The sequence below is a fragment of the Tamandua tetradactyla genome, chromosome 23 (assembly GCF_023851605.1).
Source record: "Tamandua tetradactyla isolate mTamTet1 chromosome 23, mTamTet1.pri, whole genome shotgun sequence".
NCBI classification, from domain to species: Eukaryota; Metazoa; Chordata; class Mammalia; order Pilosa; family Myrmecophagidae; genus Tamandua; species Tamandua tetradactyla.
The window spans coordinates 4,949,775-4,977,377 of NC_135349.1; the positions used below are offsets into that span (position 1 = coordinate 4,949,775).

The following is a 27,603-nucleotide window of genomic DNA, read 5'->3' on the forward strand; positions in this document are numbered from 1 at the left end:
TTCAGACAGACACAAAGTAAATGGAATGTAGAATCTACAGAAGGGTGTAAGAGACATGTGAAACACAGTTAAAAGTCTTAACATGAGTTTAATTGGCAATCCAAAAAGCTAAGACAGACAGACTGAAACAAAACGAGAGGAAGAGGAATGGGAGAGGCAATATTTGAAGAGAAAACAGCAAGCTTACTGAAAGTGCTTAAAGACTGAATCAACCCATTGATTCAAGAAGTTCTGAGAACTCCAATAAGGATAAATACGAAGTAAAACCACACTAAGGCATATCACTTTTAAAAGGCTCAATATCAACATGAACTGATCATCTTGAACACAGACATGAAAAAACATACATTACTTTCAAAGGAAAACTCTAAGACTAATGACTTTTCAACAGAAACTATGAGAGCGAGGAGACACTGGAATGGCACTTTTAAAGTGAAGACAAACTGCCAATCTAGAATTGTGAAAACATCCTTCAATAATAAAGATAAAATAATATTTCCACACAAACAAGAGGTGAAAGAATTTGTTGCCAGTAAACTAAAGGGACTTCTTCGGGCTGAATGAAAACAAAGGACAGTGACCCTAGAAGGAGGCACAGCACTGCAGGAAGAAACAGTACCAGATGTAAAAGAATATTGACTACATAACACAAAACTAATAATGACTTGTGTAATTTTAAATTTATGTAGAATTTAAACTCATGGTTAAAATGGCACAAAAACCTAGCAGGAAATAAATGGAGCTACACTGTCTTAAGGCTCTTAAAATGCTGGAAAATGGTAAAAGCTCTTATTTATGGTACACTGTAATAAGTCAATAAATAATATTGCCTTTTTTAGAGTAACCATTAAAAATATAATAAAAGAATGCATACTTAACTACCAGAGGAGAAAAAGTGGAATAATTAAAAATAACCAATTAATACAAAAGAAGACATGAAAAGAGAAATCAGAAAGAATAAAAAAACAGATGGGACAAACAAAAACCAGAAGTACCACAGTATACTTAAAAACCCAAGTATGGGGACTTCTGGGGAGATGGCAGAGTGGAGTGGATTAAATTCACTCCCGTTCTGTGGAACAAGATAGAGGACAGGGAGAGAATGACCAGAACTGCAGTCCCAGGGTCTGTGAGCAAAGAGGGTCACGAGGGAGCTCTGGGGAGGAAAGAGACAGGGGTACTGGGACAGGGAGAGTGGGGTGGGTGAACTGCTGTGATCCCCACCAGGCAGGCCGTGGCATGACAGGAGATGTGGGTTGGAAGAAATTTAATGTCCCTCCACTCCAACCTGCCCCAGCTGCTGGGAGGGGAAACCTCCCCAAGCAGCTCGATAGTCAAAAATGCCCATGGGGACCCCAGATGCAGACCTCATAGTCTACTGCGGGGGAGGGTAGCAGGCCTCTGGGCATGGGGAGCAATCGCCTAGCCAGGTGCTGCATGTCAGCTGATTCCTCAGGTGCTCATCTGCTCCCCAGTCCCGATATCGTTCCCCCATCCCCCTGCCATGCTCACCAGTCTTCCAGCTGCTGCATTCAGAGAGGAGGAGACTGAAGGGAGGAGATGCTTTGGGATCGTCACCTGCTGGTGAGAAAGTGTAAGCACAGGCAGGCTAACTCCCTATCTACCTAGGTTTTTCCCCCTAATATTCATTTTTCTTTTTCCCTTCTTTTCTATTAAAATACATTTTTCCATGTAAATATTTTTATTAGTAGTATTAGTATTTTTATATTTCATATAGTTATGTTTTTATTGACTATTTTTCATTTCTTATTCTATTTTATTTTACTCATTTAATATTATTTTTATTATTACTATTACTTTTATTAGTTTATTGTCTTAAATTTTCTCTCGCTTTTGTAGGCACCAGTCCGAGTTCATTCTGAATTTACACTACGGTGTCTCCTTCTGACACCGGGCTTACCACTGTTCAGGGGTGTTTTGTTATTGCTTTTGTTTTTCAACTTTTTACTCTATTATTTTACTTTATTATACTATTATTTTCTTTTTTGGGGGTGGTGGTGCATAGGCAAAGAATCAAGCCCATCGCCTATGTGGTGGCCAGCTGTTCTTCCAGTGTAGGACCCATGCACACAGGTCTGACTTGTAACAGACCTTCAAGTTGAATTGTATCTTCTACTTGAGATCCAGACCTGGTCCAGCAGGGAATAACTGATAAACCAAGCATAAAAGGAAATGTTTAATGCAAAATCAAGTGAATACAAACTTTAGATGAGTGAAGGCAACCAATTTGCAGAATAACCTTATTAAGGATAATCAAATATCCCTAACAAAAGAGAAAACTGCAAAACACATGAAAATCCAAGCAGAAATGGTACAGTCAAAAGACCAAATCAGAACTCCAGAGGGGACAGAGAATATGGAACAACATATTTATAAAGAAATAAAGAATATCAGAAGACATTAGAAGAGCACAAAGAAGAATTTGAAAGATTAAGTAGAAAAATGGCAGATCTCACAGATATGAAAAATACAGTAGACCAAATAAGAAATATACTAGATACACATGATAGCAGATGTGAAGAAGCAGAAGGAAGAATAAGTGAACTAGAAGACAGAACAAAATCTAGAATGCACAAAAGAACAAAAGGCAAGAAAGATGGAAAAAATGGAACTGGACCTTAGGGACAGACAATAAGAATTAAGCAAATATAAGAATAATTCGTGTCCCAGAAACAGAAGAGAAGAGTAATGGGCTGGAAAGACAGCTGAAGACATAACCAGGAAAAACTTCCCAACCCTTATAAACACATAAATAAGCAAATAAAAGAGGCCCAACGAAATCCAAATAGAATACATCTGAATAGTTCTGCTCCAAGGCACATACTAAGCAAACTGTCAAATACTGAAGAGAAACGGAAAGTCCTAAAAGCAGCACAAGAAAAGTGATCTACTGCATATAAGGGAAAACACCTACGACTATCTTTGGACTACTCAATAGGCAGCATGGAAGAAAGCAGGCAGTGGTATGATATATTTAAATCCTGAAGAAGACAGGTTTTCAGCCAAGAATTATTTATTCAGCCAAATTATCCTTCAAAAGTAAGAGCGAGAAAAGCTTCCTCTGGGTCAGGGCCAAGATGGCAGCTTAGCGAGGTGTGGGATTTAGCTTGTCCTCCAGTACAGCTACTAAATAACAACGAACAGTACAGAACAACTGCTGGGGCCATGTCAGTGACCGGACACACAGCATTCCACAGTCTGGACCAGCGTTGGACCAGCTGTGAGCCCCACCAGAACTATGAGCTCCCCAATCTGTGTCAGCTGGCACCCCTCCCCCGCAGATTGCTTCCCAGAGTGAAAAGGAAAGAGACTTTACCAGCAGCAGGGGCTGAGCACAACTAAGTTTCAAGTGTAGAATTAATTAACAAATTCAGACTACTAAAAATAGGCCCCCTGAGCTTTTGAGCTCAGGTGAACCTGCTCAAAGCGGAGGTTGCTGACTTTTGCCCTGGTACCAAGATGGCAGGGCTGATGGAAAATAAAAAAAAAAAAAAAAAAGAAACAGAGGTTTTTGTGGCTGTGTTTCTACAAAGGTTTGACTGCCTTTGGATTCAGTGGCAGGACTTCTCAGGCTGCAACTGCCCCAGGTTTAGGCAGAAACAAACTTGTTTGAGGGCTTATGTGGAGCCTGCGCCTTCCCCAGAGGAGGGGTGAGGCCCAGCTCAGGTAGTATCCCTCCCTCAAGGAATTCAGACCTCAGGACTTGGAAATCTGAAGCCATTAAAGCCAGCCTACAACCTCTCCTCTGTCTCCACCACGCCCCCAGCAGGAAGAGTCTGCTGAAGATAAAGGGAAAGCATCATCTTATGCTGGTGGGACCTGCAGACAGACAAGTGCCACATACTGGGCAGGATAAGAAAATCAGAGTCCAGAGACTTCACAGGAAAGTCTTTCAACCTGCTGGGTCTCACCCTCAGGGAAAACTGGGTGACTCTTTCAGGAGGCCAGTTTGATCTGGGAAAATCTGGCTGGGGTCTATAACACCTAAGTAGACCCTCCTAAGGTGGGGGGGGGGGGTAAAAGTCACCACATAGGCAGGGCAAGAAACAAGAAAACAAGAACTGAAAAATTCTGCTCTACTAAACAAAACCTAAGCTAGTGGTCCAGAATAAGCTGGACTGAATGTCAAAAATCAGACAACAAATTCATCCAGCAAGAAAATCCTAGGTAAAAGAAGTGAAAACAATCTCCAGAATAAACTGATTAAGGATATTAAATGCCTAGACGCCAGCAAAAAATAATAAATCATACGAGGAAAATTGAAGATGTGGCCCAGTCAAAGGAACAAACCAACAATTCAAATGAGGTACAGGAGTTGAAACAATTCATTCAGATTGTTTGAAGAGACATGGAAAACCTCATAAAAAATCAAATTGAGTTGAGGGAGGATATAAAGGCAAGGAATGAACAATAAATTGAAAGTCTGAAAAAACAAATCACAGAACTTATGGGAATGAAAGGCACAGTAGAAGAGATGAAAAAAACAATGGGAACCTACAATGGTAGATTTCAAAAGGCAGAAGACAGGACTAGCGAACTGGAGGATGGACCATCTGAAATCCAACAAGCAAAAGAAAATGTAGGAAAAAGAATGGAAAAATAAAAGCCGGGACTCAGGGAACTCAATGACAATATGAGGCACACGAATATACGTGTTGTGGGTGTCCCAGAAGGAGAAGAGAAGGGAAAAGGAGGAGAAAAACGAACAGAGGAAATTATCACTGAAAATTTCCCAACTCTTACGAAAGATTTAAACTTACAGATCCAAAAAGTGCAGCATACCCCAAAGAGAATATATCCAAACAGACAAACTCCAAGACACTTACTAACCAGAATGCCAGAGGTCAAAGAGAAAGAGAATCTTGAAAGCAGCAAGAGAAAAACAATCCGTCACATACAAGGGAAGCCCAATAAGACTATGTGTAGATTTCGCTACAGAAACCATGGAGGTGAGAAGACAGTAGGATGATATATTTAAATTATTTAAAAAAGAAAAACTGCCAACCAAGAATTCTATATCCAGCAAAATTGTCCTTCAAAAATAAGGGAGAAATTAAAACATTTTCAGACAAAAAAATCACTGACAGAATTTGTGACCAAAAGACCAGCTCTGAAAGAAATACTAAAGGGAGTACTAGAGGCAGATACGAAGATACAGGAGAGAGAGATGTGGAGAAGAGTGTAGAAAGGAAGACTATCAGTACAGGCAAAAAGAAGAAAAATTAAATATGACATACAAAATCCAAAAGGCAAAATGGTAGAAGAAAGTACTACCCATACAGTAATAACACTAAATGTTAGTGGATTAAACTCCCCAATCAAAAGACATAGACTGGCAGAATGGATTAAAAAACAGGACCCATCTACATGCTGTCTACAGGAAACGCATCTTAGACCCAAGGATAAACATAGGTTGAAAGTGAAAGGCTGGGAAAAGATATTTCATGCAAATAACAATCAGAAAAGAGCAGGAGTAGCTATACTAATATCCAACAAATTAGACTTCAAATGTAAAACAGTAAAAAGAGACAAAGAAGGACACTATGTATTAACAAAAGGAACAATTCAACAAGAAGACATAACAATCATAAATATTTATACACTGAGCCAGAATGCTCCAAAATACATGAGGAAAACACTTAAAAGAATAATATACACATCTACCATAATAGTTGGAGACTTCAATCCCCCATTCTCATCAATGGACAGAACATCTAGACAGAGGATCAACAAAGAAACAGAGAATCTGAATAATACAATAAATGAGCTAGACTTAACAGACATTTATAGAACATTACACCCCACAACAGCAGGATACACCTTTTTCTCAAGTGCTCGTGGATCATTTTCAAAGATAGACCACATGCTGAGTCACAAAGCAAGTCTCAATAAATTTAAAGAGATTGAAATCATACAAAACACTTTCTCAGATCATAAAGGAATGAAGTTGGAAATCAATAACAGGCAGAGTGTCAGAAAATCCCCAAATATATGGAGGCTCAACAAAACACACTTAAAGAATCAGTGGGTCAAGAAAGAAATTAGAAGAGGAATCAATAAATATCTTGAGGCAAATGAAAATGAAAACACAACATGCCAAAACTTAAAGGCAGTACGAAGAGGGAAATTTACTGCCATAAATGCCTATACCAAAAAAGAAGAAAGGGCAAAAATCGAGGAATTAACTGTCCATTTGGAAGAACTAGAGAAAGAACAGCAAACTAACCCCCCAAAGCAAGCAAACGGAAAGAAATAACAAAGATTAGAACAGAAATAAATGAAATTGAGAACATGAAAACAATTGAGAAAATCAGCAAAACCAGAAGTTGGTTCTATGAGAAAAGCAGTAAGATTGATGGACTTGCAAGACTGACAAAAAGAAGAAGAGAGAGGATGCAAATAAATAAGATCAGAAATGGAATAGGAGACATAACCACTGACCCCAAGGAAATAAAGGAAGTAATGACAGGATACTATGAACAACTTTCTAGAAAGGCACGAACAACCAACACTGACACGAGAAGAAACAGACAACCTCAACAAACCAATCACAAGTAAAGAAATTGAATCAGTCATTAAGAAACTCCCCAAAAAGAAAAGTCCAGGACCAGATGGCTTCACATGTGAATTCTACCAAACATTTAAGAAAGAATTACTACCAATCCTGCTCAAACTCTTAAAAAAAAACTGAAGAGGTGGGAAAGCTACCTAACTCATTCTACGAAGTCAACATCACCCTCATACCAAAGCCAGACAAAGATATTACAAAAAAAAAGGAAACAACAGACTAATCTCTCTAATGAACAGAGATGCAAAACTCCTCAACAAAATTCTGGCAAATCGAATCCAGCAACACATTAAAGGAATTATACACCATGATCAAGTAGGATTCATCCCAGGTATGCAAGAATGGTTCAACATAAGAAAATCAATTAATGTAATACACCATATCAACAAATCAAAGCAGAAAAACCACATGATCATCTCGATTGATGCAGAAAAGGCATTTGACAAAATTCAGCATCCTTTCCTGTTGAAAACACTTCAAAGGACAGGAATAGAAGGGAATTTCCTCAAAACGATAAAGGGAATATATGAAAAACCAACAGCTAACATCATCCTCAATGGGGAAAAACGAAAAACTTTCCCCCTAAGATCAGGAACAAGACAAGGATGTCCACTATCACCACTGTTATTCAACACTGTGTTGGAAGTTCTAGCCAGAGCAATTAGACAAGAAAAAGAAATACAAGGCATCAGAATTGGAAAGGAAGAAGTAAAACTATCACTGTTTGCAGATGATATGATACTATATGTCGAAACCCCGAAAAATCCACAGCAAAACTACTAGCGCTAATAAATGAGTACAGCAAAGTGGCAGGTTACAAGATTAACACTCAAAAATCTGTAGTGTTTCTATACACTAGTAGTGAACAATCTGAGGGGGAAATCAAAACTGAATTCCATTTACAATTGCAACCAAAAGAATAAAATATTTAGGAAGAAATTTAACTAAAGAGACAAAAGACCTATACAAAGAAAACTACAAGAAATTGTCAAAAGAAATCTCAGAAGACCTAAACAGATGAAGGGCATACCATGCTTATGGATTGGAAGACTAAATATAGTCAAGATGTCAATTTTACCTAAATTGATCTACAGATTCAATGCAATACCAATTAAAATCCCAAAAAAGTACTTTTCAGAAATAGAAAAACCAATAACCAAATTTTTCTGGAAGGGCAGGGTGCCCCGAATAGCTAAAAGTATCTTGAGGAAAAAAAAAAATGAAGCTGGAAGTTCTCAGGCTACCTGACTTTAAGGTGTATTATGTAGCTATAGTGGTCAGAACAGCATGGTACTGGCATAAAGATAGATGTACTGACCAATGGAATCGAATAGAGTGTTCAGATATAGACCCTCTCATTTATGGACAATTGATCTTTGACAAAGCAGTCAAGCCAACTCACCTATGACACAACAGTCTCTTCAATAAATGGTGCCTAGAGAACTGGATATCCATATGCAAAAGAATGAAAGAGGATCCATATCTCACATTCTATACAAAAATTAACTCAAAATGGATCAAAGGCCTAAACATTATATCTAAGACCATAAAACCGGTAGAAGAAAATGTAGGTAAATACCTTATAAATCTTATACTAGGAGGTGGTTTCCTAGACCTCACACCCAAAGCAAGAGCACTAAAAAAAAAAGAAAGAAAGAAATGGGAACTCCTCAAAATTAAACACTTTTGCTCATCAAAAAACTTTGTCAAGAAAGTAAAAAGACAGCCTACACAATGGGAGACAATATTTGGAAATGACATATCGGATAAAGGTCTAGTATCCAGAATTTATAAAGCGATTGTTCAACTCAACAACAAAAGGACAGCCAACCCAATCACAAAATGGGCAAAAGACGTTAACAGATACTTCTCAGAAGAGGTCAAAAGGCACATGAAAAGATGCTCAACTTTCCTGGCTATTAGAGAAATGCAAATCAAAACCACAATGATATATCATCTCACACCCACCAGAATGGCTATTATCAATAAACAGAAAATGACAAGTGCTGGAGAGGATGTGGAGAAAGAGGCACACTTATCCACTGTTGGTAAGAATGTCAAATGGTACAACCCACTGTGGAAGCCAATTTGGTGGTTCCTCAAAAAGCTAAATATAGAATTGCCATATGACCCAGCAATATCATTGCTAGGTATCTACTCAGAGGACCTGAGGGCAAGGACACAAATGGACATTTGCACATCAATGTTTATGGCAGCATTATTTACAATTGAGAAGAGATGGAAACAGACAAAATGTTCATCAACAGACAAGGGGCTAAACAAACTGTGGTATATACATAGGATGGAATATTATGCAGCTGTAAGACAGAATAAAGTTATGGAGTATGTAACAACATGGATGGACCTTAAGGACATTATGCTGAGTGAGATTAGCCAGAAACAAAAGGACAAATACTGTATGGTCTCACTGACATGAACTGACATTAGTGAATAAACCTGGAGAACATCATTGGCAACAGAGACCATCAGGAGATAGAAACAGGATAAGATATTGGGTCACTGGATCTGAAGGGATACAGATTGTGCAACAGGACTAATTGCAAAAACTCAGAAATGGATAGCACAATACTCCCTAACTGCAATACAATTATGTTAAAACACTGAATGAAACTGAATGTGAGAACGATAGAGGGAGGGCTGGGGGCACAAATGAAATCAGAAAGAAAGATAGGTGATAAAGACTGAGCTGGTATAATCTAGGAATGCCTAGAGTGTATAATGATAGTGACTAAATGTACAAATTTTAAAAATATTTTGCATGAGAAAGAACAAAGGAATGTCATTACTGCAGGCTGTTGAAAATGAGTGGTAATCTATATTTTAAAATTTTAACTTACGTGTGAGACTAAAGCAAAAAATTTTTATTTGGTACGAAAGTTATATTCTGACAAGTGCATTTCTAACTTATGTAAACAGCTTAATTGAACACCATAAGTACATGGAACCTTGAGTAGGGCATGAGATTTTGTTGTTTTGTCCAGAGTGGTACCCCAATAAACCCCAGAGTGATTTGAATAGTGAATAACTAAGTATTTGCAAAGTCCCCTTCGGGGAATGGTGAGAAAGGGGGAAAATTCAACTTCCCCAAGCTGAATTTCTGATATTCTCACAAGCAGTGTGGACAACCAAAGCTCAGGCTATAGGCTGAGCCCCCAATCTTGGGGTTTATTCATATGAAACTTAACCCCACAAAGGATAGGTAAAGCCTACTTAAAATTAGGCTGAAGAGGCACTCCCAAGAGAACCTCTTTTGTTGCTCAGATGTGGCCTCTCTCTCTCTCTCCAGGCAACACAACAAGCAAACTCACCACCCTCCCCCTGTCTACGTGGGACATAACTCCCAGGGGTAAGGACCTTCCTGGCAACATAGGACAGAAATCCTTGAATGAGCTAAGACTCAGCATCAAGGGACTGAGAAAACCTTCTCGACCAAAAGGGGGAAGAGCAAAATGAGACAAAATACAGTGTCGATGGCTGAGAGATTCCAAACAGAGTCAAGAGGTTATTCTGGAGGTTACTCTTAGGCATTAAACAGATATCACCTTGTTAGTCAAGATGTAATGGAGAGGCTGGAGGGAACTGCCTGAAGATGTAAAGCTGTGTTCCAGTAGCCATGTTTCTTTTTTTTTTTTTTTAATTTTTTTAAATACCAAAAAAAACCACCAAATAAACACAAACATTCCTATTCTGATCATTCTGTTCTACATATATAATCAATGATTCACAATATCATCACATAGTTGCAAATTAATCATCATGATCATTTCTTGGAACATTTGCATCTATTCAGAAAAAGAAATACAATGAAAACTGGAAAAAAAATCATACATACCATATCCCTTACCCCTCCCTTTCACTGATCACTAGCATTTCAAACTAAATTTATTTTAACATTTGTTCCCCCTATTATTTACTTTTATTCCATATGTTCTACTCATCTGTTGACAAGGTAGATAAAAGGAGCATCAGACACAAGGTTTTACAATCACACAGTCACATTGTGAATGCTACACCACTATACAATCATCATCAAGAAACATGGCTACTGGAACACAGCGCTACATTTTCAAGGCAGTTCCCTCCAGCCTCTTCATTATATCCTGAATAACAAGGTGATATAGTAGTCACATTTCTTGAAGATGACTGTATAATGATATAGCTTTCACAATGTGACTGTGTGATTGTGAAAACCTGTGTCTGATTCTCGTTATCAACAGACAAGTAAAACATACGGAATAAAAATAAATAACAGGGGAAACAAATGTTAAAATAAAGTTTGATTGAAATGATAGTGATCAATGAAAGGGAGGGTTAAGGGGTATGGTATGTATGAATTTTTTTCTGTTGTCTTTTTATTTCTTTTTCTGAATTGATGCAAATGTTCTAAGAAATGCTCATGATGATGAATATGCAACTACGTGATGATATTGTGCATTAGTGATTATATATGTAGAACGAATGATCAAAAGTTAAGAATGCGTTTGTTGCTTATATTTTTTAATTTAAAAATTAATAAAAAATAAATAAAATAAAACAACAAAAAAAAATAAGGGCAAGATTAAAATCCTCAAAGGCAAACAAGGACTGATAGAACTAATCAACAAGAGACCCACCCTACAAGAAATACTAAAGGGAATCTCATCAGCTGAACAAATGAAAATAAAAATGAGAGGGAGGTCTGGAGGAGGCACAGAATTTAAGAGTACCAATAATGGTAATTTTTTTTTGGGGGGGGGGAGTGCATGGTCTCAGAATCGAACCCATGTCTACCACATGGAAGGTGAACATTCTACCACTGAATCAACCATGTACCCAACCAGTAATCATAATTTAAAGTATAAAAAGAGAATGAAGGAAAAGAACATATAAATCTGACAAATAAAAACTAAAGGACAAGATGGTTAAAGAAGAACTGCTTTTACAGTGATTACTCTGAATGTTAATGGACAAAAATCACCAATACAGACTGGCAAAATGGATTAAAAAATATAACCCATCTATAAGCTGTTTACAAGAGACACATCTTAGACCCAAACACATTTAGACTGAAAGTGAAAGAATGCAAAAAGATCTTCTAAATTATTATTTATCAGGTATTAACCTGATAAAATAAACTTTAAATGTAAAGATGTCATGAGAGACAAAAAAGGACACACTACACAGGAATAAAAAGCACAATTCACCAGGAGGAAATAACACAAATATTTACATTCCCAATCAAGGAGCTACAAAGTACACAAGGCAAACATTGACAAAACTGAAGGGAACTATAGATGTTTCAAAAGTAATAGTGGGAAACTTCAATATACCACTCTTCACTATACATATGGCAACCAGGCAGAGGATCTACAAGGCAGTAGAGAACGTGAGATAAATGAATTAGACCTAACAGACATATATAGATCATTATACCCCAAAACAACAGGATATACATTCTTCTCTAGCACACTTGGTACATTCTCCAGGATATATCATATGCTGGGACAGAAACTGAGTCTTTATAAATTCAATAAGATTGAAATTATGCAAAGCAGTTTCTCTGACCACAACAGAGTAAAACTAGAAATTAATAATCACGAAAGAATCAACGCTTTCACAAGTATATGGAAATCAAACACACTCTTAAATAATCAGTGGGTCAAAAAGAAATGGCTAGAGAAATTAGTAAGTATCTGGAGACGAATGATAATGAGAACAGAACATATCAAAACTTATGGGATACAGTAAAGGCAGTGCTGAGAGGGAAATTTATTTCACTAGATGCCTATATTAAAAATAAAGAACGAGCAAAACTTGAGGATTTAACAGCTAACCTGGAGAATTTAGAGAAAGAACAGCCAACTGACCCCAAAGCAAATAAAAGAAGAGATATAACAAAGATTAAAGCAGAAATAAACAAACTGGAGAACAATAAAGCAACAGGAAGAATCAACAAAGCCAAAAAGTTGGTTCTTTGAGAAATATCAATAAAATTGATGGATCCCTGGCTTGACTAACAGAAAAAAAGGCAGGATGTAAATCAAATCAGAAATGAGAGGGGGGTCGTTACCATGAATTCTGAAGAAATCTTAAAAATCATAGGGGAATATCATGAACAACTATAAGCCAACAACCAGACAATGTAGATGAAATGGACAAATTCCTATAAACACATGTACTATCTCTAGTGACTCAAGAAAAAATAGAAGATCTCAACAAACCAATTACAAGAGATTCAATCAGTCATCAAAAATCTTCCCATAAACAAAAGCCCAGGACCAGATAGCTTTACAGAGGAATTTTATCAAACATTCCAAAAAGAATTAACACCCATCTACTTTACATCTTAAAAAAAAACTGAGGAAAAAGGAATGCTACCTAACATTTTATGAAGCTAACCTCACTCTAATATATAAAATAAGATGAAGATGCTACAAGAAAGGAAAACTACAGACCAATCTCCCTAATGAATATAGATGTAGAAATTCTTAACAAAATACTAGCAAATCGAAACCAACAACATATTAAAAGAACTATACATCACGACCAAGTGGGGTTTATACCAGGAATGCAAAGGTGGTTCAATACAAGAAAATCAAGCAACGTACTACAGCACATTAATAAACTGAAAGGGAAGAAAAAAATCACATCATACTGACTGATGTTAAAAAAGCTTTTGACAAAATACAGCACCCTTTCCTGATAAAAACATTTCAAAAGGTAGGAATTGAAGGAAACTTTCTCATTATTATAAAGGGCACATATGAAAAACCTATAGCCAGCATCACACTTAATGGTGAGGGTGAAAACATTATATACTCCAGAAAAGCCATGTTCTAAATCCTGACTCAACAGTGTAGGGCGGAAACTTTTTTAGATTATCTCCACAGATATGTGGCAACACCCAACTGTGGGTGTGACCTTTTGATTAGATGGAGATATGATTCTACCCATTCAAGGTGGGTCTTGATTAGTTTACCACAACCTTTAAAAGAAGAAACCTTTTAGAGAATTCAGAAACAACAGAGCCGAAAGAAACTTCAGAGCAGAGCTGATATAGATGTTGACACTTGGAGAACAGAGACACGGATGTCTGGAGATGCTTGGGCCCCAGCAGATGTCACCATGAGATGATAAGCAAGCCAGAACCTGGAGAGAGCCAAGAGAAGACAAGAGATAAAAGCCAGCCCCAGAGAAGCAAAGTGAGGAACCCCCACAGGAAAAGAGGCTGAAAGCAATGGAGCCCAGGAGCAAGGGATCAGCAAATGCCAGCCACGTGCCTTCCTGGCTGACAGAGGTGTTCCAGACTCACTGGCCTTCTTTCAATTGAGGTATCTGTGTCCCTGGATGCCTGGACATTTCTATAGGCTTAGAACTATAAACTTGTAACTTAGGAAATTCCCTTTTTAAAAGCCATTCCATTTCTGGTATATTGCATTCTGGCAGCTTTCTGGCAGCTTTCTGGCAGCTTAAAAACTAAAACAGTAGAAACTGAAAGCAGTCCCCATAAGATCACGAACGAGACAAGGATGCCCATTGTTGCCACTGTTACTCGACTTGGTACTAGAAGTTCTAGTTGGAACAATTAGTAGAAAGAAATAAAAGGCACCCAAATAGGAAAGGAAGAGTAAAACTTTTATTATTTCAAGGTGACATGATCCTATAATTAGAAAACTGAAAAATCTATGATAAGGCTACTTCAGCTAATAAACAAACTCAACAAAGGGGCATGATACAAGGTTAATTTCAAAAATCAGTAATATTTCTATATACAAGCAATGACCTGAGGAGACAAGGAAAATATTCCATTCAAAATACTGAACAAAACTATCAGGGTCTAGGAATAAGCCTAACGAGGGATGTCAAGGACTTGTACACAGAAGATTACAAAACATTACTAAAGTAAATTAAAAATGACCTAAATAGATGGAAAGACATTACATGCTCATGGATAGGAAGGCTGAATGTCGTTAAGATGTCAACTCTACCCAAACTGATCTACAGATTCAATGCAATACCAATAAAAATCCCAACAACTTACTCCGAAGACTTGGAAAAGCTGGTTACGAAATTTATTTGGAAGGGAAAGAGACCCTCGAATAGCTAAAGATATCCTAAAAAAGAAAGAGCAAAGCGGAAGGACTGTCACTTCTTGACTTTAAAACTTATTATAAAGCCACAGTTGTCAAACAGCATGGAACTGGCACAAAGACAGAAGTATTGACCAATGGAAGAGAACTGAGAGTGTGGAGATAGACTACCAATCCACTGAACTGGAACAGAATAGGCTTTTCAATAAAAAAATAGGCATGGGATAACTGGATATCAATAGCTGAAAGAATGAAAGAGGACTCCTATCTTATACTCTATACAAAAATTAGTTCAAAATGGATTAAAGACCTAAATGTAAGAGCCAGTATCATAAGACTTCTAGAAGAAAATGCAGGGAAACATCTTCAAGATCTAGTAATAGGAGGTAGCTTCTTATTTTACACCTAAAGCACAAGCAGCAAATGACAAAATAGACAAATGGGAATTTCTTAATATCAAAGCTTCTGGGCCTCAAAGGACTTTGTCCAAATGGTGAAAAGGCAGCCAACTCAATGGGAGAAAATATTTGGAACCCACATAGCAGATAAAGGCTTGATATCCTGTGTACATAAAGAAATTATATAGCTCAGCAACAAGAGAACAAACAACCCAATTATAAAATGGGCAGAGGACATGAATAGACACTTTTCTAAAGAGTAAATATAGATGGCTAAAAAGCACAAGAAATGCTCATTTTCATTAGACATGAAGGAAATGCAAATTAAGGCAATGAAATATCACCTCATACCTATAAGAATGGCTGCTATTAAGGAAAGAGAAAACTACAAATGTTGGAGAGGATGTGAAGAAACAGGAATACTTATTCACTGTGGGTGGGGATGTATAATGGTAGAGCAGCTGTGGAAGAGAGTTTGGCGACTCCTCAGAAAAAACAAATATTGAGTTGCCCTATGACCTGGTAATACCAATACTCAGTATATATGCAGAAGAGCTGAGGGCAGTGACACGAACAGACATTTGCACACCAATATTCATAGCAGCTCTATTCACAATTGTCAAAAGATGGAAACAACCCAACTGCCCATTCACAAATGAGTGGATAAACAAAATGTGGTATATACGTAACGATGGAATATTATGCAGTAGTAAGATGAAATGAGGTCCAGAAGCATGTGACAACGTGGATAAACTTTGAGGACATAATGCTGAATGAGATAAGTCAGCACAAAAGAACAGATGCTGTATGATTTCACTATTATGACTCTGGTAAAGGTAATCTCAGAGGTTACACTGTAGAATACAGCAGACCTAGAGGTATACAAAAGCTAGAAACAGAGGAAAGGCTTCCCAAAGTGGTTGAATCTAAATGCAAGGGAATGGAGAGAAGTGATGGTAGCTAATTAGTAGGTTTATAACTAACACTGCCATATTGAAGACGAGTATGATTGAAAGGAGATGTATAATGCCACATATCCCACTGATTAAATCTAAATCTAAATATGAGAATGCCGCTGAGTGTACAACCAAGCGAGGATGGTTTGTTTATTTTGGACATTATTCATGATGTCCAATAGATGGAAGGAGCCAAAGGTACAATGACTGAGAAGCAAAATGGCCAAGATGATACATTTACATGATGGAGTATGGGTGCGGATACAAAATAGGACATCAAAAGGCACACAGCAAACTGAAAAACCCTAAGAACAATGTGTTGTGCAAAATAAGCCAAAACCAAAAGAACAAATGTGCTAAGGTCTCTCAGAAAATACTTTTAAGAAAATGGTAGCCTAGGTTGTAAGCCCTTACAGCAGCCACATCTAGTCCGAAGTTGTAAATGTATTTCTAGATTCTAAGACACTGAGCCACATGCATTATCAGCTGGTATTTCCCTGGAACTCTGTGTAACTCTGCTACACCTAAGGCCCAGAAGTCTTGCAGCCTTGAAAGTTAATATAGTCATATATAATAACAGTTAAAGTAACTGAAAAAGAGATCAGCCCTCAATTAGAATTTAAAACTAGGCCAATCTGGCTGGGTCTAAGGTAATTTAGAATGCAGGGTAAAGTACTGTATGTACTCTAATACATCTTCACCTACTGTATGAGACGAAAGACAGAGAGGTTTATTATGTCTAGAACCTAATTTTTTTGTAACACACAATCTAAATCAACCTGTCTGGAGGGCTCATTTAAACAACCCAAACTCCTAGGATACAGAATGGGAATGAGGCCTTGTAATCATGTATAGCTTAATGTAATACCTGGATACATCCCAGGCTATGGTGGGCTGATAATTAAAAAGTACTGGTGGAGTCCCTTGAGAGTCCAAAGGGAATTATATATATATATATATATATATATATATATTTTTTTTTAATAGTTTAACTACTAAACTTTCCCATCTGGGGAACCCCAGGTATCCTCTCAACCATGGAGGACTCCCAAGAAAATAGGCAAAGCCCTTGATTTTGAGGCTTGCCCTTATGAAACTTATTCTCGTAGTGGAGAAGCTAAGGACTACCTATAGTGACGTCTAAGAGTTGCTTCCAAGAAATATCTTTTGTACTCAGATGTGGCCTCTCTCTAATGCCAACTCTGCAAGTAAAATCATTACCTTCTGTATTATATGGGACATGACATCCAGGGGTGAAAGTTTCCCTGACGACGTGGGACATCACTACCTGGGATGAGTCTGGCCCTGGCATCATGGGATCAACAATGCCTTGTGGACCAAAAGGGGGAAAAATGTATAACAAAATAAGGCATCAGTGGTTAAGAGAGATCAAATAGAGTCAAGAGGCTACTCTGGAGGCTACTCTTGAGCAAACCTCAGTTAGATAGTACTAATTGCCACGGTTTGTTAAACTCCAACCACCGTCACTCCTCTTAACTTCTTAGAACACGTAAGGCTTGAACTGAGGCTCTATAAAGGTTTCATGCACTAGGTTTGCCTTCCTGGAACATATAATTTCCAGAGAGTTCCTAGGTCAGATAAATCCTGAAACTGAGAAGGACCATCTTTGCCAAGATTATCAATTAATTTAATGCCCCTATCCTTTAGTGTGGACACTCCTCTTGACATGAAGAGTCAGAATAGGCATTGCTCAAGGATCCCTACATATTGGGAGAAAGATTAAAGGAAGAGGAAGTATAACAGAGAAAATGTGATTTAACAAATGAGTATGGCTCCCGAATCACTATATTAATATTCCTTCTAGCCTCCAGTGTTTTGGAGCAGTTAGAAGGAAAAATCTGAGATGGTGGAAAGGCAGCCCAAGACAAACTCTGGGATCTGTTCCATAATTACATGTTGAAGTATGCTTTGAAAATTTTTGCTTTTTTCTTTCTTTGCTTTGTATATATATATATTTTACACCTAAAAAAAAATTTAAAGAAAACCTCAATTATGTCAAATTTTATTATATAAATGTACTAATTACTCCAATTATAAGACAAAGAATGTCAATATGGAAAAATAGAACTAAACTAAGTAATGTTTTATAAGATACCTATACTTTAAATATGAGAAATCCAAAAGCTTCAAAATAAAAGAAAATATATGAAACATTAACAACTCATCTGATACATTCTTAAATTCAGATACTGTATTTTTCAGTTCTATAATGTTCATTTTTAAATAGCTTTCAGTTCTGTTAAAATTCTCTCTTCAACTATTTTATCTCTTCTTGTTGCATTTTTTATACAAGAAAAACCATAAAAATTGTATGAGTATATAAATATCAGGTAAAATAGACAATACAAAATGTATTATTAGAGATAAGTAGGAAGACTTCATCCAGAAAAAAAGGGTCAACTCAGAGGAATATATCACAATCCTAAATCTGTATGACTCTAATAACCTAGCTTCAAAAATATACATAAAAAATAAATTGCATAAAAAATACATATAGCATAAATTGACAGAGCTTAAGGAAATAAGACAAATACAGTTATAACTGGATATAGGACTTGATAGTACTAGCAGAGAGCTTGACTTAATTGACATTTATAGTCAATTCCACCCAATTGCAGAACACGTTTTTTCCAAGTGGCCAGGAACATATACAAAACACACTATATGCTGAGCCACAAAGCCAGTCTCAACAAACATCAAGGGCTTGAAATCATCCAGGGTATGTTATCTGACCACAGTCAATAACAGAAAAATAACTAGGAAATTTCTACATATTGGAAATTTAGCAGAAAATATCTAAATAATCCATGAGTCAAAGAAAAAAAAACACAATGAAAATTAGATATTCTGATTTAATTAACTGAAAGATAATAAAAACAAAACATATCAAATGTGCAGAGTCGAGTTAAAGCAATCCTTAAGGGTTAAATTTTCAGATCCAAATATATATTTTAGAGATGGAAAAAGATTGCAATCAATGATCTAAACTTCAATCTCAAGAACCTCCAAAAATAGTTAAGTTAAACCCAAAGTAGATAGAAGAAATTCACAAGAGCAGAAATCCACAAAACAGACAGCAGACATATAACAGAGAAAAATCCAAGAAAAAGTTGAGCTCTTTAAAAAGATTATTAAAACTGATAAACCTTTAGCAAGATTGATGATGGAAGAAAAACGGAGAAAACACAGATTACCATTATCGGGAAGGTAAAAGAAAGCATCACTACAGATCCTTTAGATATAAAGAAGTTCAGAGAAAATTACATATAGATCAAATGGCTCAAGCATGACAGATAAATTATAAAGAAAAGAAAGGAATGGAAGCCACACCCTAGGAGATTTAAAAGAAAGCAAAATATTAAAATGGGTGAGATTAACCTATAGCATTTTGGGTGATAAAACTATAAAGAAACACAAGAAAGTGATTATAAAAATTAGACTAAGGGTTACTTTTAGGCAGAGGGAACCCGCTGATTGGGACAAGTAACATGGAGGGATCCTGGACAAGGCTAGCAGGGGTCTATTTCTTGACCTGGCTGGGACAAGTGTCTTAAAATAAATCATTAAAGTATTCATTTGTGTGGTTTTCCATATTGGTGTTTCAAGACAAAAGGGTTAAAAAAAAACACAAGCCATTCATTACATGCACACAAAACGGCTAAAATTCTGACAACTGATAATAGCAAGAGTTGAGGATATGGAGTATTAGGGACTTAGGTGTGAGTAAACTGGTACCAAAATTGTGCAAAAAAAGCTTGATATTTGATGCACTAGAGTGAAAGATATACATATCTTAAGACCTAACAATTCCACTAACAATATATTTTATAAAAATGAACGCTTATAATGCACCAGAATATATACAAGAATGCTCACAGCAGCATTATCTCTAATAGCCAAAACCTGAAAATAACTCATGTCAATGATGGAACGGACAAATGTGCTGTGGTATTTCCACACGAATAAAATCTATATAGCAATAAATATGCATTGATGGATGCATCTTTTAACAACTGCTGAATGAAGGAATCCAGAACCAAAAGCATACTTATTAAACTGCCCCATTTATACAAAGTTTAGGCATCGGTAGGGTTTACTTAGCTACTTGGGGTGAAACTTTTCCTTACGTGTATTGTATTTCATATGGAAAAGTCTGAGGGAAAAAAGGTCATTATATTAAAAAACCAAAACAGTGGTTCCTGCTGTGAAACAGTTGTGTGTCAGCAGGAAAAGATTTCCACAGGACTACTGCTTTTCATTAAGTCTTCCTGTACAGTTTGATGTCTGAACGGCATTTGATGGAAATTAGAGGACTAAAAATAAATACGAATCCAAGGGGGCTGATAACAACTGCTACAAGGTCTTTTCGGATTTTAAGATTATACCTGTGACCTATTCAGCCACTGGTCCCATTTCTTTCTCTCTGAGAAAATCTCAATTTTCTTTGCCCTCACAGAAGAGGTCATAAGCCCAGACTGCAAATCCTCTTAAAATGATGTTAACAAGGAGTTAGGAGTCAAATAATATCTGCACTTTTCCAACTACCAGAATACAAAATTGTATATACTGTATGTCAAAAGCATGTTAAAAAGTTATTACAACAGAACTTTCTGGCATCTATAACTGGACAAAGGTATCTCAATTTTAAATGATAAATCCAGGCATAAATTCGGGGTTTTCACTTGAAATACTGACGATGTTATTTATAAATAACATGATACAAGGGAAAAAGTTTTGGTGCCAAAGTATAAACTGCATCTAATCAAGCATTTAACTTCAAATATGATTTTCCCTAAGCATTTTGAACACTTAAATCCAACAGACAAGTTTCTTACTTCTCTCTTTTACTACAGCTAGATTTCTTCAATTTTATACTGTAAATCAAATGGAAATGTGATTCATTTCACATGTAATTTAGTTGGAATGTCAAGCCTGTTAGGTCAGCAGATTTAGTGGTACATTAAAAGTGAGATTCCTCACACAGTGACCCAAGCTGCAGTGAGCAAAGGAGGCTGAAGATGGAATTTCTGCTCCTGACTAGCTTCCCTCTATCAGGTCATTTAATTCCCTGACTCTCCAGTTTCCGCATGTGGCATCTGCAGTAAGACTGCCAAAATTTGAACTCAGGTTTCACCATTTAGTGGATGAGTGACTCTGGGTAAATTGCTTACCTCCTGGTTTCCTCATTCGTAAAAGGGAATACTGTTTGTTTTAAGACTTGAGTTAAGGGAGTACAAGGGGAGTTCAATGGTAGAATCCTTGCCTGCCATGTGGGCAATCCGGGTTTGATTCCTGGACATGCACTTCCCCCAAAAACAAGCAAAACAAATAAACAAAAATTCAACAGATAGTGCTGCAATAATGGGATACTCACATGGAAAAATAATGAAATGTGACCCTACCATACAGCATACAAAAAAAAAAAAATTGAGTTAAATATATGTACAGTGCTTAGCATAGTGCCTGGCACATAGTAAGTATTCAAAGTTACTATAACATCATAACTATTATTATCTGTGAAATGAAAATAGCTATTCTTCTTATAAGGCTGTGAAGAAGATTAAAATATGAGAAGGCACTTTGCAAATGGTAAAATACCATCAAAACAGGAGCTTTATTATCACAAGCGCATGGTAAATGTGTAATACAGGTTTACTAATAAGTTGATAATAAAGCTAAACTATGGCAGGAAGGGCTTTATTTTCTCTTACAAATTACTTTCTAGTTTGATACCTCCACAGCAAAACTTTTACTTTCTTCTATAAGAAAATTTTCCCTCTGCTTCCAGTAGCAGTTTCACTGACTGTTTTTGGTAAGATCAGCTGAAGAAAATAAACAAAAATGACAAGGAGACCAAATGTAGGAAATGATACCCAAGAAAGACTAAGTACTTGCTCTTCTTTTTATTACAAAAATTATCACATGTACATTTATGACATGATCAACAGTCAAATATATGTGTTAATGCTTCTGAATGAGAACCAAAAACAACATATTATTTCATTATCTCATACTCTGGAGTATCTTATATAGTACTAATATTGTGAAAATCTAAGAATTGATGACATAGTACTTCTATGTTCTCTTCCATCTTTCATAACTGTCTTAATGATCTTTATTCCCTTTTCTTCATTGTATTGATGACAACACATGGCAGGGAGAGAATTCACATTTAATTGTCTCTTTTCTTCAAATGCTCTTGACTCTATCCTGTTCATAGCTGCACGTCCAGTTCCTGGTACAGCTGTTGAATGAATGACTGAATGGCTCTAAAAACATCTTCCTCCATCAGGCTGTAGCTGTTCATCAAAGCCACACAACTGGAGTCTTGTAACATGGCATAAGTGGCAACAATCAGTTTACGAGGATTTTCTCCAATTAAAAAGTACTGCCCATTACAGACAACAAAAGAAGACAATGAAGGAAGTCCAGGAAAAAAGGTGGAAGAAGGGAATCACTCATGATTCTCTCCCCCAATTCTCTGGTTTTCAAAATTGCATCTTTGGCTCCCTCTATAACTATACCTAGCATCTATAATTTCCTTCGTGACCAGAGTCCTTGCATCTGTCTCTAACATTCTTCCTTATCTACAGCTACTAATTTTATTTCACATGCTTCTAATATAATACTGCAAGGTCTTTGGATTTTGCAGCGTCCCTACTTTCCAGAATGATCTCCATAAATATGCCCATCACTTCTGTGACACTGCTTTTGGGATATAAAAGATATTTTGAATTTAATGAGTTAATCCCTTTGAACATCCCAGGGCAAGATGAGCAAGGCAGAGCGTCACATCAGGCCCCCACAACACCTATTTCTAGCATATTCTAAAAGTGTCCATAAATGATTATTGCTTTTCACTCAAATATCTGTTTCTAATCTTAACCATTCTTTGTAAATCTGTACTAACATTAAATGGATTAAAAAAAACCAAGTTAATGGTTATCTCTAAGAAATAAGTTTAGGGCAGTTATATTTTAATTTTCTATACTAAATTGCTATTATTTATGTTAACTTTAAACATTTTAAATTAAAAACACATTCAAATAATTCAGCAAATATTTATTATGTGCCTGCCACTGAGTATAAAAAATCCATGCTATGTATCATAGGGTATACATATAAAGAAAATAAATGTTTCTTGTCTCAAAGGGCCTGGAATCCCATCAGTGAAAAAAAAATATGCAGTCAACTAACTACACTACAAAGCATAAAGTCATTAGTGCAATTAAGTGTTATGATAGCTCAGACGGAGACTATTTCCTATTGGGGAGAGGAGGAAGTCAGGGAAGGCTCGGCAGCAAAGGCAATATTTAAGCTGAGCTTTAAATGATAGCTAAGATTTGAAGAGATAAGAACGGAAAAGGAGATTACTCCACAAGAAGAAAACAGCATGAACAAAAAAAAATAGACCTCAGAAGTACATATGGGGTCCAGTTTGGCAGGATGACATAGTAAGGTCAGATGAGTGAGACAAAGTTGCTCGAAAGGTATGGTGAAGGCACTGACTCTTTACTAAGGCGCCAGTGGCAGATTAAACATGGCAGCCAAACCTTGAACACTTTCCCCACTGGAAGGCAAGGTTTATTTTCCCTCCCTCTGAATTTGGGCTAGACTGTAACTGCTTTGACCAATAGGGTATGGCAGAAGTGAAAGCTGTGCTAGTTCTGGCCTTAACCTTTTGAGTGGCCAGCAGTTTTCACCTCCACGTAAGAAGGCTAACTACGGTGGAGAGGCCGTGAGACTACATAGAAAGGGGAAGGGCCAGCTGGGCCCAACCTTCCAGCCCTCCTTTAAGGCTTGTGAATGAAAAAGCTATCTTAGGAGTGGATTCTCCATCCCCAGCTACCTCTGTGGACACTATGTGAATCAGAGAAAAATGACTCAATCAAGCCTTTCCTGATTTCCTGACTTAGAAAACTGTCAATAATTTGAGACATTAAGTTTTGAGGTGGCTTGTTCTGCATCAATAGATAACTAAAATGGAGCTTGAAATTAATCTTCTTTCCAGGTGAAAGCAAAGCAAAGAAGAGTTGTCCTTAAGAAAATCAATCTAGATACAAAGCGTAGAAGACATCTGGTGACAGGAAATAAGAACCAGTTAAGTCTGAACTAATGATAACAGTGGGAAGAGGGAGGAAAAGATATTAGATACGTATGGCAGAGTTAAGATCCAATGGGATTTGGCACATAACTGGCCATCATGGCAAGAGAAAGAACAGAGTCAAAGCTGACCCGGATGTTGAGATTGGGTGACTGGAGCATGATAATACCATAAAGAAAGAACAAGGCAGATGAATTCAGAAGAAGAAAACGCAAGGAGGTATTAACTTTAATGTGTAAACAAAATGAAATAACCAAGGTAAAATATCTTCCATAATTAGATGTAATTATGCAAACAATTAGTCCGTAGTTTAAGCAAAGTTTAAAAGAGTTCTAGAAATCATTTTATCAGTGTCTTTCCACAACAGGGAAGGGTTTAAACCAAAAATTAAATTCCACATCTTCAGATGGTGGGCGAAAAGAGTTTAACTTTACAATTAAGATTCTCCTCAACAGTCAACTGGAAATTGGGTCAGAAACTGGGACATATGAGTGAGTACATTCCCTCGGGATGGGAGGCAATGTTTTCAGCTTCTCTTGTCTTAAAATTTAATCTATGTAAACTCACGGCACCCAGTCCTTCTTCCCCAAGTTCTCTACCCCTTGGCACATTTTCACAGAGCAGTGAGCTTTTTTTTTTTAACCACAAATTTTACCATGGTAGAGCCAAAAAACCCTCACCACAGCCTACAAAACGATGTATCGTATAACCCTTGCTAACAGTCTTGCCTCACACCTCTTTCCCCCCATTCACCATTCTGCAGTGGTGATGGTTCAGTTCTTTGAACACGCCATACTCCTTCCCTCTCCATTTCAGGCTCTCCTTTCTGGCTGGAATACTCTTCCTCACTGCCTCTTTTTGCTTAACTTTTCAGTTCTTTACCCTACATTTCACTTAGTTTCCTATCTCTTAAGACTAGTTACCTACAAAACATCCTTCAAGTTCAAAGTACTTATAATTCTACAGCTGCTTAGAAAAACTACACATATCTGTCTCTTCTGCTAAACTTAAGTTCCTGCATTTTATTCACTTTCACAGCCCCAGGAAGTAGCACACTGCCTGGTAGACGCTCCAGTGATGTTTTATTGAATAAATATCATTCGTGAGTTTAGCAGGTAATTGGGAGGACGAACTATGGAACTAAAGAGGGCTCAAGTCCTAGCTATGCCCCTCACAAGCTGTGTGACTACTAAGTTATTTCTCAGTGCCTGAGTTCACTGAAAGGATTAAAAGAGCAAATATTTGGAAAATGCTTGAAATTGTGTCTGGCAGGAAGTTGGTCCCATTAGTTTTCCTCTATTATTATCAGTAACAATGAAGGTAAAATGATAACACTGGCATGTCTGAGCTTTAGTTAAGAAGTCCAGAAAGATCTTAACGTGGCCTAAAATATAGTAAACACTCATTAAATTGTAGCACATATTACAGTCAGCAAACAGCCTCTCTCACCTATTCTATTTCATAAACTTTCAGTCTCCCGGACTCTTATCTCAACTTCCTTTATTAGTCCTCTCCAGGGTGTTTGTTGTAAGGCTTCTCTTTCCTTAGCTGCTGATAGGCTTTAGGATAAAAAATCTAAAGCTTCTATTTAGGATTAGGAGGAGGTCCAAATTGTGGCCACAGGCTCTCCAGCCATTCCCTCAAATTCACCACCACTCCCTTCCCCCAAGCCACAACAAATTATTTCTACAAAGAAAAAGAAACAAAGCAAGGCCATTCATGGCTGCTCTCCTCCAGGCAAGCAAGTTTACTAAATTGAGGCCTCTCATAAAATCTTACCCGTCCTCTCCCCACAGGGCCCCTGGATGATTTACATCTGAATCCGCGGCCCTAGAAACGTAACAGTCCCCAGTAGGCACTCGGTGAGCTTTGTCAAAAGCCAGAAGCTGCCCAACGTTCTGGAAAATTGTTCGGCACCGTCTTCCTGCCACCTCGCAGGGGGAACACCCGTCTCGTTTGCAGCCCAGCTCTCGGCACGCGCGAGGGGCTCCGGTCCCACTCTCCAAACCGCAGAGAGGTTCTGAAGGAACCACTCTGGGTGCCTTTCCAAGAACGGACTCCGAGTCGCCAACTTCGCCAAAGTCACACCTTCGAGAACGCTGTGGGCATGGTCTGGGCTCCAGAAGGCTGGAGTTCAAAGTCACCATCCAGCTGCCTCGGTGGGCTCCGGGAGGGAGGCACGGAGCAGCCCGCGGAGCGAAATGACACCGAACGGCACTCGTGCTGGCTGGAAGTGCTCTCGCCCCGGCGTGCAAGGCCGCGGGGTCGGGCCGCCGAACTTCCCCAAGTGGCGGACGCGGCGGGAGGCTGGCCCCAGCCGGCGCCTTTGTCGCTCCCGCCTCGCCGCCGGACCCCGCTCCGGGACACCGTCCAGGCCCCGGTCGCCCCCGGGACGCCGCCCGGCCCCGGCCCGCACTCCTCGGCGGCCCCTCACGGCCACGGCTTCCCGCCCCCGCCCCCACCCCGGGACTTCAGGGAGGCGCCGGGCAGGGAGTCGCCCCTCACCTCACGACGCCCAGGTGCCACCTCGGCCGCCACCTACTCGCCACTTAACTCGCCAACTCGTGTGGCCTCCGCGCCGCAGCTTTTATACGCCGCAGCCGCCGCCGACAGCCCCGTCGCCGCCGCTCGCTCCTTCCGGCCCGGCCGCGGCGTCACCTCGCGCCTGCGCACAGCGCCCCCTCCCGACTAATGACAGGAAGAACCATAGAGCGACGCGCGGTGCTAGGGAGGAGGGGCTGGGGAGTCAGACCATAGAGAGGGACGTCTCGCAGCCCCTCCATCCCGCTCGCTGCCCAGCGGGTCTTGACTCCCCCATTAGGCGGGAGGACAAAAGGAACTGAGTGGAAGGGTTACCGCCTCCCTGGAGTGGACAGGGGTGAGGGGACAGGTGGCCATGGAAAGCAACAGCATACCACTTATTTGTCTTACTGTCTGTGGCAAGTCATTCATTCATTCATTCATTTGGCATGGTCTTGTTCTAGGAATTAGTGAAGAGTATCCCTGTTCTTATGAAGCTTACGTTTGAGTTGGCAATGCCAGTGGACAAAGGAGGTCGGAATGGACCTAAATTCTCCACCCCATGTGTTCAAATGAGCAATTCCTGAGACACCGGGGTTTCAAAGGGAGAAAGGGTTGGGGGGGGGGGTTGCCCTTGTGCCTACAAGATGCTAAAGTGGAAAAACAAAAACAAAAACGAATTAAAGGGAGTACCAGCCTTTACAATCACAAAGGCACAAGGTAAAGGCTCTTGCAATCATTACCCGATGATTCAGCATAACTAGATGATAGTTCAGAGAGCAGGTATTTCCCACTGTCTAATTACACCAGAAAATTTAAAAAAGGAATAGTTGTAGAATGTTTCAGTAGTCGTAATCAGTTGTTAAATCCTAACTTCTCAGTTACAGCAAGTCAATAGCTAAAAAATGAGCTAACCAACTACCAG

At 38.3% G+C, this 27,603-nt stretch overlaps 1 protein-coding gene across 3 annotated transcripts in view; it reads right to left on the reverse strand.

Moving 5' to 3' along the window:
* RNF216 (ring finger protein 216) overlaps positions 1 to 26,809 on the reverse strand; it is a 208,130-nt gene extending 181,321 nt beyond the window's left edge. For 2 of the 3 annotated variants that reach the window (XM_077140519.1, XM_077140517.1), the window contains exon 1: positions 26,664 to 26,809. The gene's annotated coding sequence lies outside the window, so the exon portion shown is untranslated. Of the gene's footprint in view, positions 1 to 25,937; positions 26,397 to 26,663 lie in introns of those variants that run through there. The other variant, XM_077140518.1, reaches the window with a different exon arrangement.
* Positions 26,810 to 27,603: the final 794 nt, after the last annotated feature.